Below are 12,024 nucleotides of genomic sequence, written 5' to 3' on the forward strand. Positions count from 1 at the left end.
CCTCAAAGTGAACAATAGCTTTAAAAACAAATTTAGCTATTTTTTTTATTATTAATGGGAACCAGTGAGGACCACCTTAGTACAGAAAATTTAGATTTAAAATGCAAAAACTATTTTAGTGAATGCAATACATGTTTATATATTTTAGTTTATATAGTACTTTAACTTCTCATAGACCGTTTCCCCCAAGGACATCTTAGTAACATACACCCATTTAAACCTGTTGTTCCTGACAAATAGGCTAGATTATGCTGGTCCCTGGGGGTGATTCAGGGCAAGTGGGTAAATTCAGGTACTTCTGCAGGTCTCTCTCTCGTCTCTTGGGCAAAGAGTTTTTATCATGCCAGAAGTTCTCATGTGAAGCTGATTTCCAATAAGTTGGAAAGATTCTCCCAAGAGTCGACAGTTGGTAAGTGGCAGAAGCAAGTCCTCCATCCTGTCTTCGTGGGTCCAAGTGCAGTGTGCGAGAGGTAAAACTTGGACTGGAGAATGTCATTTTCTACGTTCTGGTTGGCAAAGCCTCACCAACAGCCAGTAGATACTGGAACATAACTATAGCCTGTTTTGTAGCCATATTAATTTGCCCTAGGAAATTCTGATAAGTGTCTCTGGTTAGGAATCATTACTTCAAGCCTAGATATGTATGAGAATAGCTCTGGTGAAGCTCAGTCTTAAAGGGATCTGTACTTTACATTATTACTCCTCATCATTTTCAAGAAAGCTTGTTCCACTGCTCAGTGGAATATGAAGTGCCAGTCTATTCCAGCAGAACTTTATTTATCTGGGATGGCAGGTACTAGATTTTTTCCAAGAACTAGATTTTACACCACTGATGACAATTTTCATTTGGTTGCCCATATAGTTATCATGTTAAGGACACTCAGGGCATACAAAGAACATTTAAAAATAATCTCCGTTCCCAAGGAATTTTAGTCTGGGGTGAAAAATGGAGGTACCCAGTATCTGAATGATCAAAGTGGTAAAGCTAAGGTCTTTGTGGGTTTGTATTGATAGATAATCTCTTCTGGGGAAATCAATGAAGACTTCATGGAAAAGGTGGCATTTAGGCTGAGGTTTGAAGAATGTTTAGGATTTGGGGGTTTTGAAAATTTTGTTTGTTTGTTTTCTAATCTAAATGAAATACATCTTGGTTGTGAAAAACCAAATTTGAGAGTTTAAAGAAGTATGTGGGAAAAGAAGGAAAAAAATCACCAATTTTTTTAGCACCAGAAGCAAGTACTTTCCCTTATTCTTTTCTGCATTTTAAAATACTTGAGACCATATAAAACCATATGGCACTTTGGTCATATTAACCAAGATTTATCCAGCATTTAAAAAAATGCTCATAGCCTTTAGCTCAGTAGTTTTGCCTATAGATCAATAAAGGTTATAATTAGGAATGCAGATAAAGACTCATGAGCAAAGATATTCTTCATAGCATTTTTATAAATAGCAAAAGGTATGGAACAATCTAAGAACTCCCAAAAGGAAGTGATTAAGAATGACCAGCAGGACATTTTTTGAGGAGATGGAACTCTCCTTGGATAAGAGATGTTGACAAGATGCCCCCCTGAAACTGGAAGGTAAAGGAGGTAAGGATGGGGGTATAGAGAAGTGTAATATACAGCAAGTTATGGGGGCATATAAAGGACAATGATGCCTCTACTGCTTCCCAGACACACAGATTGACAACATCATTTGGGTTTTAAAATGCACGAGTTTAAGCCATTTTGCTCTTTCTTACCATTTATGGGACCATCCTCCAGTGAAAATTTGTCTGTCACCAGGACAGGAAAGAAAACAAAGGAGGTGTGGGCTGAGTGATCCAAGTGTTGAGTGAAGTGCCTGCAGGTCAGAATGCACTGCGGAACACAAGGAATGCCACACCCTTCCCATGGCTTCTAATTCCCTCCAACACCTCAGTTCCTCTCCAGCTTGGCCTCGCACCCTCTCTTCTTACTCACTAACAACACAGATAATCAAATCACAGAATTGTAAATAGAACTGAGCTTTCCTAAACAAAGCTAATAGCCAATGGGACCAGTATAAATTTCAAGTTCGATAATGGAGTCTGCTTGCTAAACATTCATAATATATCTCCCCCAAAAGATCTAGTCAAATTGGAATAAATTTGACCAGATTTTCTGAGAAAAACATTTCGAACACCGAATCTTAAACTACAAAACAAAGAGTTAGAGAATTTGAAGTACTTACTGGCTTTTCCTGGACATATCTTCCAACCTGTTGTTAATGAACGCTAGTTAGGTAGAAGTCACTAGTTCATTTTTCCCTTTCTCCCTTTTTCTTCCAACTATATATTATCCATGACCATTGGTTTCTTTTTAAAGCATAATTTATTTCTCAAAAACAGTTACCGTTAAAAAAAAAAACTTTACACAGAATGTTGGCAAATAACACACTTATCTGCCTCAGAGTATAGTCAGCCCTCTGTAAACGCGGGTTCTGCATCTGTGGGTTCAACCAACCAGGGATTGAAAATTAATTTCTTGTTGGCCAAGCTGCACAGATTATGGGATCTTAGTTCCCTGATCAGGGATTGAACCAGGGCCTTGGCAATTAGAGTGCCAAGTCCTAACCACTGGACTGCCAGGGAATTCCGAAAATATTTGTAAAAAAGAAAAATTACAGAAATTTCCAGAAAGGAAAACTTGAACTTGCCACATAGTGGCAAATATTTACATAGCATTTACATTGTATTTGTAACTATTTAATAGTATTTACATTGTATTAGGTATTATAAATAATCTAGAGATGATTTAAAGTGTATGGGAGAGCGTGTGTAGGTTATATACAAGTACAGTGCCATTTTGTATAAGGAACTTGAGCATCCCTGGATTTTGGTGTCCATGGGGCTCCTGGAACCAATCACCTCCAACGCCCAGAATACCGAGGGATGATGTAATCTTAATTTGTACGATGTGAAGTCATGTTAATCCCTTTTTTCCGCCCTGAATAGAGTTGACACAGAGAGTTAATCAGCTGCTTCATTATGCCTCTTAATACTGAGTATTTTTCTAAAATTAAGAGGTTGGCACCAGAAAACACTAAAACTTGAGACAGCCAGCAATCAACCAGTGAAGGCAAAGCCATGACTGGCAGGGAAGCTGAGGAAGGCAGCAGGCATCCGTTCTGGCTGTGAGATGGAGCTTGGAAGACAGTGGATCACAAACTGGGTTCTGCCCAGCGGTGATTCCCATTGAGGTTTCTCAGCAGTTCCCAGGAGACAGGAGTTCCCCTTTGGGACTTGCCTCTCCCACTCCTGAGGGCCCCAGCTGTCCTCCACACCTGAGCTGCCAGAGGTCATCAGGGCTTCTGGGAAAGCAAAGGGGGCTCTTGCTAAATTCTTTAGTACCTTGATGTCTTAGTTGCTTTCTTTACTGACCCTGAATTACCACAGAGATGATTAGAGGAAAACCTACCCATTGAGCAATATCTCCCTACTTGGATAGGCTGGCTCAGCAGGAATCCTACCTCAGAGTTGCAGGGAGACATTTATATTTGAAGATCAAAGGAACTTCTCTCTCAGCACCTACTGACAAGTTGGAATCACTGGAGATCCTAACCCAACCCTCTGTCTTGTGGAAATACCAATAATACGCATTACTCTGTAAAAGACGCAAAGGAACTAATGAGAGAAAAGAGTTCTTCCCTTGGAGATATTATTCTGCCATGCTGAGGATTTCTCAAGTTCAGGGAAACCTGAACTTGTCTGAATACTTCTGTCAGCTCCAAGGAAGTCCTGATTGGTCTCAGGCTGAAGTTAGTTGGGCTTAACATAAATAAATTCAAATGTCTCTTATGTTTAGTGCTTCTAGATTTTAACAGTATTTTTGTAACTTGAAAAATAAAATTTTTTCAAAGCAAAAGACTATTTGACAAAGAGGAAAAAAAATAAACATTTATTCACATTATCACCATACATACATACAGTGGCAAGCACTATACACATTTTGGTGTATGGTTCTTTAGACTTTTTTTGGTACATAGGTATCATGTTTTCCTCCCAAAATACATAATAAAGTACCTACCTTATAGGGATTTTTTTTTTTTTACCTACTTAGCAATGTCTCATAAACTCTATCCATGTCAAAAACAGTATTATCCGACCACATGATATTTTTAAATAGTTTTAAAATATTCTATTGTAGATTTATTGTAGATTAACCAACACCCTACAGTTGGACATTTAGGTTGACTTCAATTTTTATAATATTTAAAAATATATACCACAATAAACATCTTTGAACACATGAATAACTTTTAACATAAGATAAATCCCTGTATCTAAGATTTCTGGGTTAAAGTGTATATGCATTTTTAAGAATTTTAAAACATTTCATCCAATTATTCTTTAGAAAGTTAACACAATCTTTCTTCCCCACCAAAAAAATATGTGTTTAGTTTCTTCACACCCTTGTCAAAATTAAAAGGTATTATTTTTAAATCTTGCCCGAATTGATAGAAGATAAGTTAAACATCAATTGTCTAAGAGTTTTTGTTTATTTACTAGTGAGGTTGTATATGCTTTCATGCTTGTTTGTGCTATTTCATGTTTATTTATCACAGCGCTGTTCATTTCTTTTGCCCATTTAAATGGTGGATCTTTTCTTATGGATTTGTAAGCAATTCTTTTTTTTTTTTTTTTTTTTTTTGCGGTATGCGGGCCTCTCACTGTTGTGGCCTCTCCCGTTGCGGAGCACAGGCTCCAGACGCGCAGGCTCAGCGGCCATGGCTCACGGGCCCAGCCGCTCTGCAGCATGTGGGATCTTCCCGGACTGGGGCACGAACCCGTGTCCCCTGCATCAGCAGGCGGACTCTCAACCACTGCGCCACCAGGGAAACCATGTAAGCAATTCTTAAACACTGAAAAGATAAATCTCTTTTGCCTGTTATACATGTTGCAAATATTTCCTCACATTGTAGTTGATATTTTGGTTTAGATAGGGTGTTTTAAATTTAGAAGTATGAAATTGTTGTTTTTTCAGATCTTCTTACCTTTATTTTTCTGCTGTTAGCACTGTGCCTCTAAAGTTTCTTTCTCTAACACTAAAGATTATATAAATATTCAAATACAGTTTTTTCTCCTTTAATGTACTTTTTTTTACTGCCACATTTGATGCATTAGAATTTATTTTGATGGATTTTTGTAGGATAATGTTCAATTATCTTTATTTTTGAAGAGCTGGAAGTTTAGGAATTTGGAGGCATTAAAAGACAAAGGTGTCACATATAGAAAAGATGGCCTAATGGTGCCAATATCTGTGAGTTCTGTGTCAGGTCTCATGTCAAGTGTGATGGAATGTATGTCGTAGGTAAGTCCCTCAAACTGTCTCTCTAAGTTTCAGTGATGCCTGCAGAGTTGCCATGAGAATGAAAGGTAATAATATCCGAAAATTAGGGGTCCCAATATTGTCTTATAATAGAGGATTTGGGGGTGGTTGGGAGTGTGGGAGGAGGGAACTCTTCTTCTTTTGTAGGCTTGATTTTAAGGAAAACACTTGCAGGGAAATAAGAAAGGTAGAAGGAAATGAAAGATTTGAGGTTAAAAACAACAACATATGATCCTTCTCTTCTACTTCCCTGTTTTGAGTGAGAAAATGATTTGACTGCATCTTAAAAGATCTTTGGTCTGTGCAGTTCTTTAGAGATGTCCTTCTCCCATGGCTATGTAGGTGCTCGGTAACTACTATGCTATACAGAATAACTGAGTTCTTTCCTGTGTTATGTGAGAATCTCCTCTTTCTTTCCCTACTCTTCCTGCTTGCACAGCCACTTCATATATGTAGGGGTTTTGTTCTGTTTTTATAAAACACCTGCCTGTACCAGGTGATATAGGAGGCTTTAAAAATGTGTATGGAATGCTTAATGTTTGTATAATTTGGCTGTACTGGAAAGGCTCACTCTTGAAGAACTTTGAAAGTTTTAAACTGGGCTCTGGTAAAAATGTAAATTGGTTAAACCTATTTCAGTTATAAGGGTGTGTACCCTTATTACACCAGAACAAATTGGTTCAGTTGGTAGATTCTCTTACACAAATCAATTTTATGTTATTAAAATACATACCACCCCCATATATAATGATGTTTTCCTGAGAAGAAAAAAATATTTTTCTGTTATGGGTACCGTCTTCTATTTTCCAAAATGGTGGAAATGTTATTAGTATCAAGCCATTTTCACTCAGGTACTAGTTCTAAAAGAAGCATTTTCGTGTTTATTTAAAAAAAAGATGACCAGTACCCTGAAAAAAGTCTCTGTGAAGGAATAGTTTGACTCACCAATAGATGCTTCCGAAAGCAACAGGCAGGGCTGACAAGCACACCTTAGTGGAGGAGGGGAGACATCTGGTGGATGCCAGATGGAAAGAAAGCAAGATACCAGGTCCACAGAGGGTGTTTTTTGTTTGTTCGTTTTTGTTTAGTGCATCTTCATAAGGCAATAATGAATAAATAAAAATGACAGAGGGAAAATATGTTAAATATCTTAATGCTTATTGCTTTGCCTTTGTTAGCAACAGTTAAAATTATTTTAAATGAGATTGAATTAAAAAATTATATATATACATACATGTATATTTTATATATATATATATATATATATATATGGCCAGCTAGGTCCTCAAGGTTTTTGAATATCGTGTTTAGCTCTGATGCAAGAATTAATACTTTTGGGGGAAATAAAAACAATTACAAGTCATCCAAAGATATGAGGGAAAAGCTTTCTCATAATTTGTTCTTTGTATTGTTAGTGGCAATTTTTATCAAAGTTCAAAATGCAGGCAGAGAAAAAGCAACTCTACTTCTAGGAAAATATGCCACTCATATACTGGCAAAAGTACACAAAGATATCTGTTAATCCATGTTCATTAAGCATTGTTTGCATAAAACAAAATCCTAGAAAGAACTTGGACTTCCATTCTAGGGGAGTGATTAATAAACCAGCAAATGGCAATATAATGAAATATAACTGTTACAAAGAGTGAGATAGACCTATAATATCATTATTTACTGAATGTGTTATAGTATTAAATCATTTATGTAAAAAGGATGTGTATGCATGTGACTGTTTAGAAGTTCACAGAATACACATTTTGACTGAATGCCAAATAATCAAGAGTTAAGTCCACATTTGGCTAATGCTGAGGCCAAAGCCAAAGTCACCATTAAGAGAATGAAGTTTTGGTGTATGTGGAACCTAGAAAAATGGTGCAGATGAACCAGTCTGAAGGGCAGAAATTGAGACACAGATGCAGAGAATAAATGTATGGACACCAAGGGGGGCAAGTGGCGGGTGTGTGTGTGTGTGTGTGTGTGTGTGTGATGAATTGGGAGATTGAGACTGACATATATACACTAATATGTATGAAATGGATAAATAACTAAACAGAAAAAAAAGAGAATGAAATTTTGGGATAAAAGAAAAAATCTGACATTTTATTAAATATAATAATAATGAAATTTTTATTATTCAAATTTTAGTAGGAAAATAGTGGAAGTTTACTACTACAGTGGAGGTAAATGAAGTTCTCAGCATTGACACAACTGCGTTGTACTTAGGGTCCCTTTACAGCATATTAGTGATGCTAAGAAGATGTTCATTTTCAAATGGCACATTGTATAATGTTATTTAACTTTTGGACAACAGAGTATAATTCAGGATAAAAATATGTTAATCTGTTCTCTAGATGGAATGTTGTATCTGGGTTTTGTAACTAAAAGTGGATAACAATCTTTTTGATAAGATTTTTGCATAAATTTTAGGTGCCAAAGACTTAAAACTATAAGGAATTGTCTTAAAACATTTTTCATGGAGTCTGTTTGTTTGAAATTTGAAGAATAAGGACAAAAATAAGATTTTGGATTTCTCATTTTTCTCTACAATTTTTTGGATTATTTTTCTTTAAACTTTTTGATATCTTTCATGTTTTGACTGAAGATGATTCATTACGTTTGATGTTCATGATTTTTGAAAAAGAAATTTTGAAGCAGCAGAATTATATGTTTCTTTTAATTAATTCCCCAAAGGATGTGAAGAATTCTCACATAGAAATTTTTCTTGAAATACTTATAGTCTAATTGGAATTAAATAGCTAACTTATAGTCTAATTGGAATTAAATAGCTAAAAATGAAAATGTATCCATAAAGAGTATACACTATGATAGCCAAAGAATGCATATACTGTAGTATAAATAATAATATGAATTATTATAGTGCATATGTATTAGATAGTCAATAAATATTGAATGGTTAAAGAACTTAATTTATATGTACAATAAATTAATAGAATAAACAGATTATATACGTTCAAAACTGGAAAGACCTTAAAAATTATTCAGATACATTTATTTGTTAATTTCTTTTTTGTTTTAATTTCCTAAACTTTTTCACAAAAAATACATTTCTTAAAAGTCCTCTTAGGATTTTTTCAAAAATAATTTTATAGTTTTGAATGATGTATAATAAAGAAGTTATTCTGAGTAAAAACATTTTACATTAGAACAGTGTATTGTTAAAGATTGCATTATGAAGTTTATTTTAATAAAATATTTAATAATAGTACAAAATTATTTTCCACTTAGATGTTCAACCACGTTTAATTAACTTTAATTATATTGGAAAACACATAATTTGTCAACAAATAATTTTTAAAGTCATATTACATTGTATTTGATTTAGAAACTAACTATATAAAATGTGAGTTAAATTGAACTATATCATGATGTAAAAACTAAAACAGAACCTGCTTGTTGTTCTGGGGTGCAGAGAAGAAGTCATTCAGTCATTTGCAAAGTATTTATAGATTTTACTACGTGACAGAGATTCTGGGTGCAGAAAACACAACACCTAGGACAACAATAGCCCTGAGCTTTAATAGAAGCAGTAGATTATTGAGCTGGTCCACCCACAGTCGCTTCCAAGAACTGTTCTGCTCAGGGCCCTGGCCATAGCCACACACCGAGGGCTCCTATTTGAGCTATAGCATCATGTTCCTACAACGCTGATTCCCTCTTCCAACCGCTTCCCACAAGGCTTTGCTCCTCAGCTGGTACTTAGACTGCTGCCCTGCAACCCAGACACAGTTTGCTAAGAAAAGAAGAGCTGGATTAATCAGATTGCCCACCAGAAATAGAGACACAGATGTAGAGACGAAACGTATGGACACCAAGGGAGGAAAGTGGCGGGAGGGGGTGGGTGGTGGTGGGATGAATTAGGAGATTAGGATTGACATGTATACATTAATATGTATAAAAAGATAACTAATAAGAACCTGCTGTATATAAAATATAAATAAAATTCAAAAAAAAATCGGATTGCCCACATTGGGAACTTGAATAAAATCATGTCGAGAAGAAGGCAAAGGTTATCAGCAAGAAAGGTTGTGGTGTAGAGAGGACTTGGAGAGGTCACATGAAATCAGCCAAATCTCTGAGCTGAGGGGCTGTGTATGTCTGCACGTGTCAGATACAGCCCTACTGGGGAGCAATGAAGAAGACGATCGATAGTAAGAAAAGAGGAGAGCACACCTGCTGAGAAGCAGCAGAAACACCTTAAAGGATGCTGTGGAGGCATTATCCCTGGAAAGATATAATATCTTAAATGGAATGTTCTGGGGAAAATATTTACATCTCCACTCTGTAGACGCTTGCGTGTTTTGGATAGCTAGCTTGGACCTTAAGGAATGGCAGCTCCTTTTTCTCTGATAGGGGAAGCCAGACCTCTCCTGGGAAAACTATCTTGAATAGAAGAGCAAAGAGCAAAGAGCTCCTAACAATCACTCATGGAGGAAGGGTGGCTGGGTTCTAAGGCAGCCAGGGTCTGGGTCAAGAGCAGAAACTCAGCCCTTCCAGGATTAGAAAAAAGTGTAGTTAATCATATGGAAGGGGGCTGATGAAGCAGTCACCATGTGGCAGAAAACAAAACTCCCTGAGTTAAATAAGACCTTTTCCTAGTTTAATCAAGAAAAGCAATAGTTTATTAAGAGGGGGAAAATATACTGCACTTGTATGACACACACCAAAGAGAAACTTTAGGAACTCCCTTTTCACATCTGCAAAACATTGTATTTTCAGGACTTTCTTCATTTCCATTCACATTTTACAGACATATTCATAAAATATAATTCAAAAAGTATCCATTTTCATTGGAAGGTATTTACACTTCAGCATGGAGTGGTTGCATATTTTTGATATATTCTCCAACATTTGTTTACATTGATATGAGAAAAGAGGGATTCTTATAATATTTTTAATTTGAATTTATCTTAATGGAAGTTATTACTGATTATCTCAAACGTAGAAAACATACAATGAGAATATTTTACCAAAGATGGAAGCATGTGAGTCTATGTTCCAAATTCTCTGTTCTCTTTAGAGAGTGACCACTTTCCAGAAGTTAGCCTGATTCCTTGGAAAAATAAGTTCATGTTAATATCAGAGAAGACTCTGAATTAATTCATTCTGCTTGAGCTTTGTAGGAGGTGTTTAAGCCAAAGCCTACACTTCTAATTCCATTAAAGACTTTTTTTTTTTTTTTCTTTTTGCGGTATGCGGGCCTCTCACTGTTGTGGCCTCTCCCGTTGCAGAGCACAGGCTCCGGACACGCAGGCTCAGCGGCCATGGCTCACGGGCCCAGCCACTCCACAGCATGTGGGATCCTCCCGGACCAGGGCACGAACCCGTGTCCCCTGCATCGGCAGGTGGACTCAAACACTGCGCCACCAGGGAAGCCCACCCTTCTCTTAAATGTGCCAATGACTTTCCATTTTACAGCATCCATTTCAATGCTTTTCTTAACAACTGTGTCCAACCTTATTGAGAGCAGAATATGACATTGCTAATTCTGTGAATAGACAGTGTTAAAATAACTCAGAGAGGGACAGTTCACAATGGAGTAAATAATAAGATTTCACACACACACACACTCACACACACTCACACACACACAACACACACGCACACTTATACACACACTCACACACACATGCACTCACACACACAAAAACATACTCACACTCACACACCGGGGTAACATTTAAGCCAGGATTTGAAGGATATTTCGATTTTCCATAGGCAGCAAGTGTATCTCCTTCTCGTCCCTTCCCCAAATTGTATTTTATTTTGAAAAACTAAAAGCCTGCAAAAATAATTGGAAAGAAGAAACACCTATTTATTCTTGACCTAGATTCCCCCATGATCATTATTTTATCACGTTTGCTTTATCTTCCGACTTTGGCTGAACCATTTGAAAATAAGTTGTAGATATCCTGCCACTTCACCCTCATATTTCAGCATGTATCTCCAAAGAGATAGTCACAATATCATTATTTTATCCCAGAATATTAAAAAATACTGCCATAATATCATCTAATATGCAATACATCTTCAGATTTTCCCAACTGTCCTGAAACTTTTTTTTCTAATGGCTTTTATTGTTGATCCAGGAAATGGTCAATAAACAAGCATTTGGTTGCTATCAGGATTGTATCTCTAGTTCCAGGTGATTTCCACAAAGGGGGAGACTCTTGATATCATTTTCTACACATGGAAGGATGGGCATTTCATCAACCCTGAAATCAACCATTTTGGGTAGTAAAGAAATCCTCACAATTGAATTCTCATTTGATAAGACTTCCTAGAAATATCAAGCAGAATATTAAAACAATTATTCATGTCGTTCACTTAAAAAAGATATTTCATGTTATTTTCTGATAATTGGAGTGATAAAGTGGAAAGGGGGGGCAAATGATTGCTTTCCCTTTAATTATCTGCCTAATTGCTTTCATTCTCCAAGATGCTTTGTCACTGATGGTGTGGATTTAGCATTACACTGGGGATACAGGTGGCCCATAGGTAAATATTGTTTTTCTACATTCTGTGGTTAATTTGGGATAGTTAGAAATGTAGAGACCTATTTCTTCTCTCTAAGTGCACTTTTGCCTGCAGCAGATAGATCTCATCTCCTTGGAAATAATTAGATGAAGTTATAATGCTCCGCAGCTGCTGAGTT

Source organism: Mesoplodon mirus (assembly GCF_964341445.2).
Source record: "Mesoplodon mirus genome assembly, chromosome: 13".
Lineage (NCBI taxonomy): Eukaryota > Metazoa > Chordata > Mammalia > Artiodactyla > Ziphiidae > Mesoplodon > Mesoplodon mirus.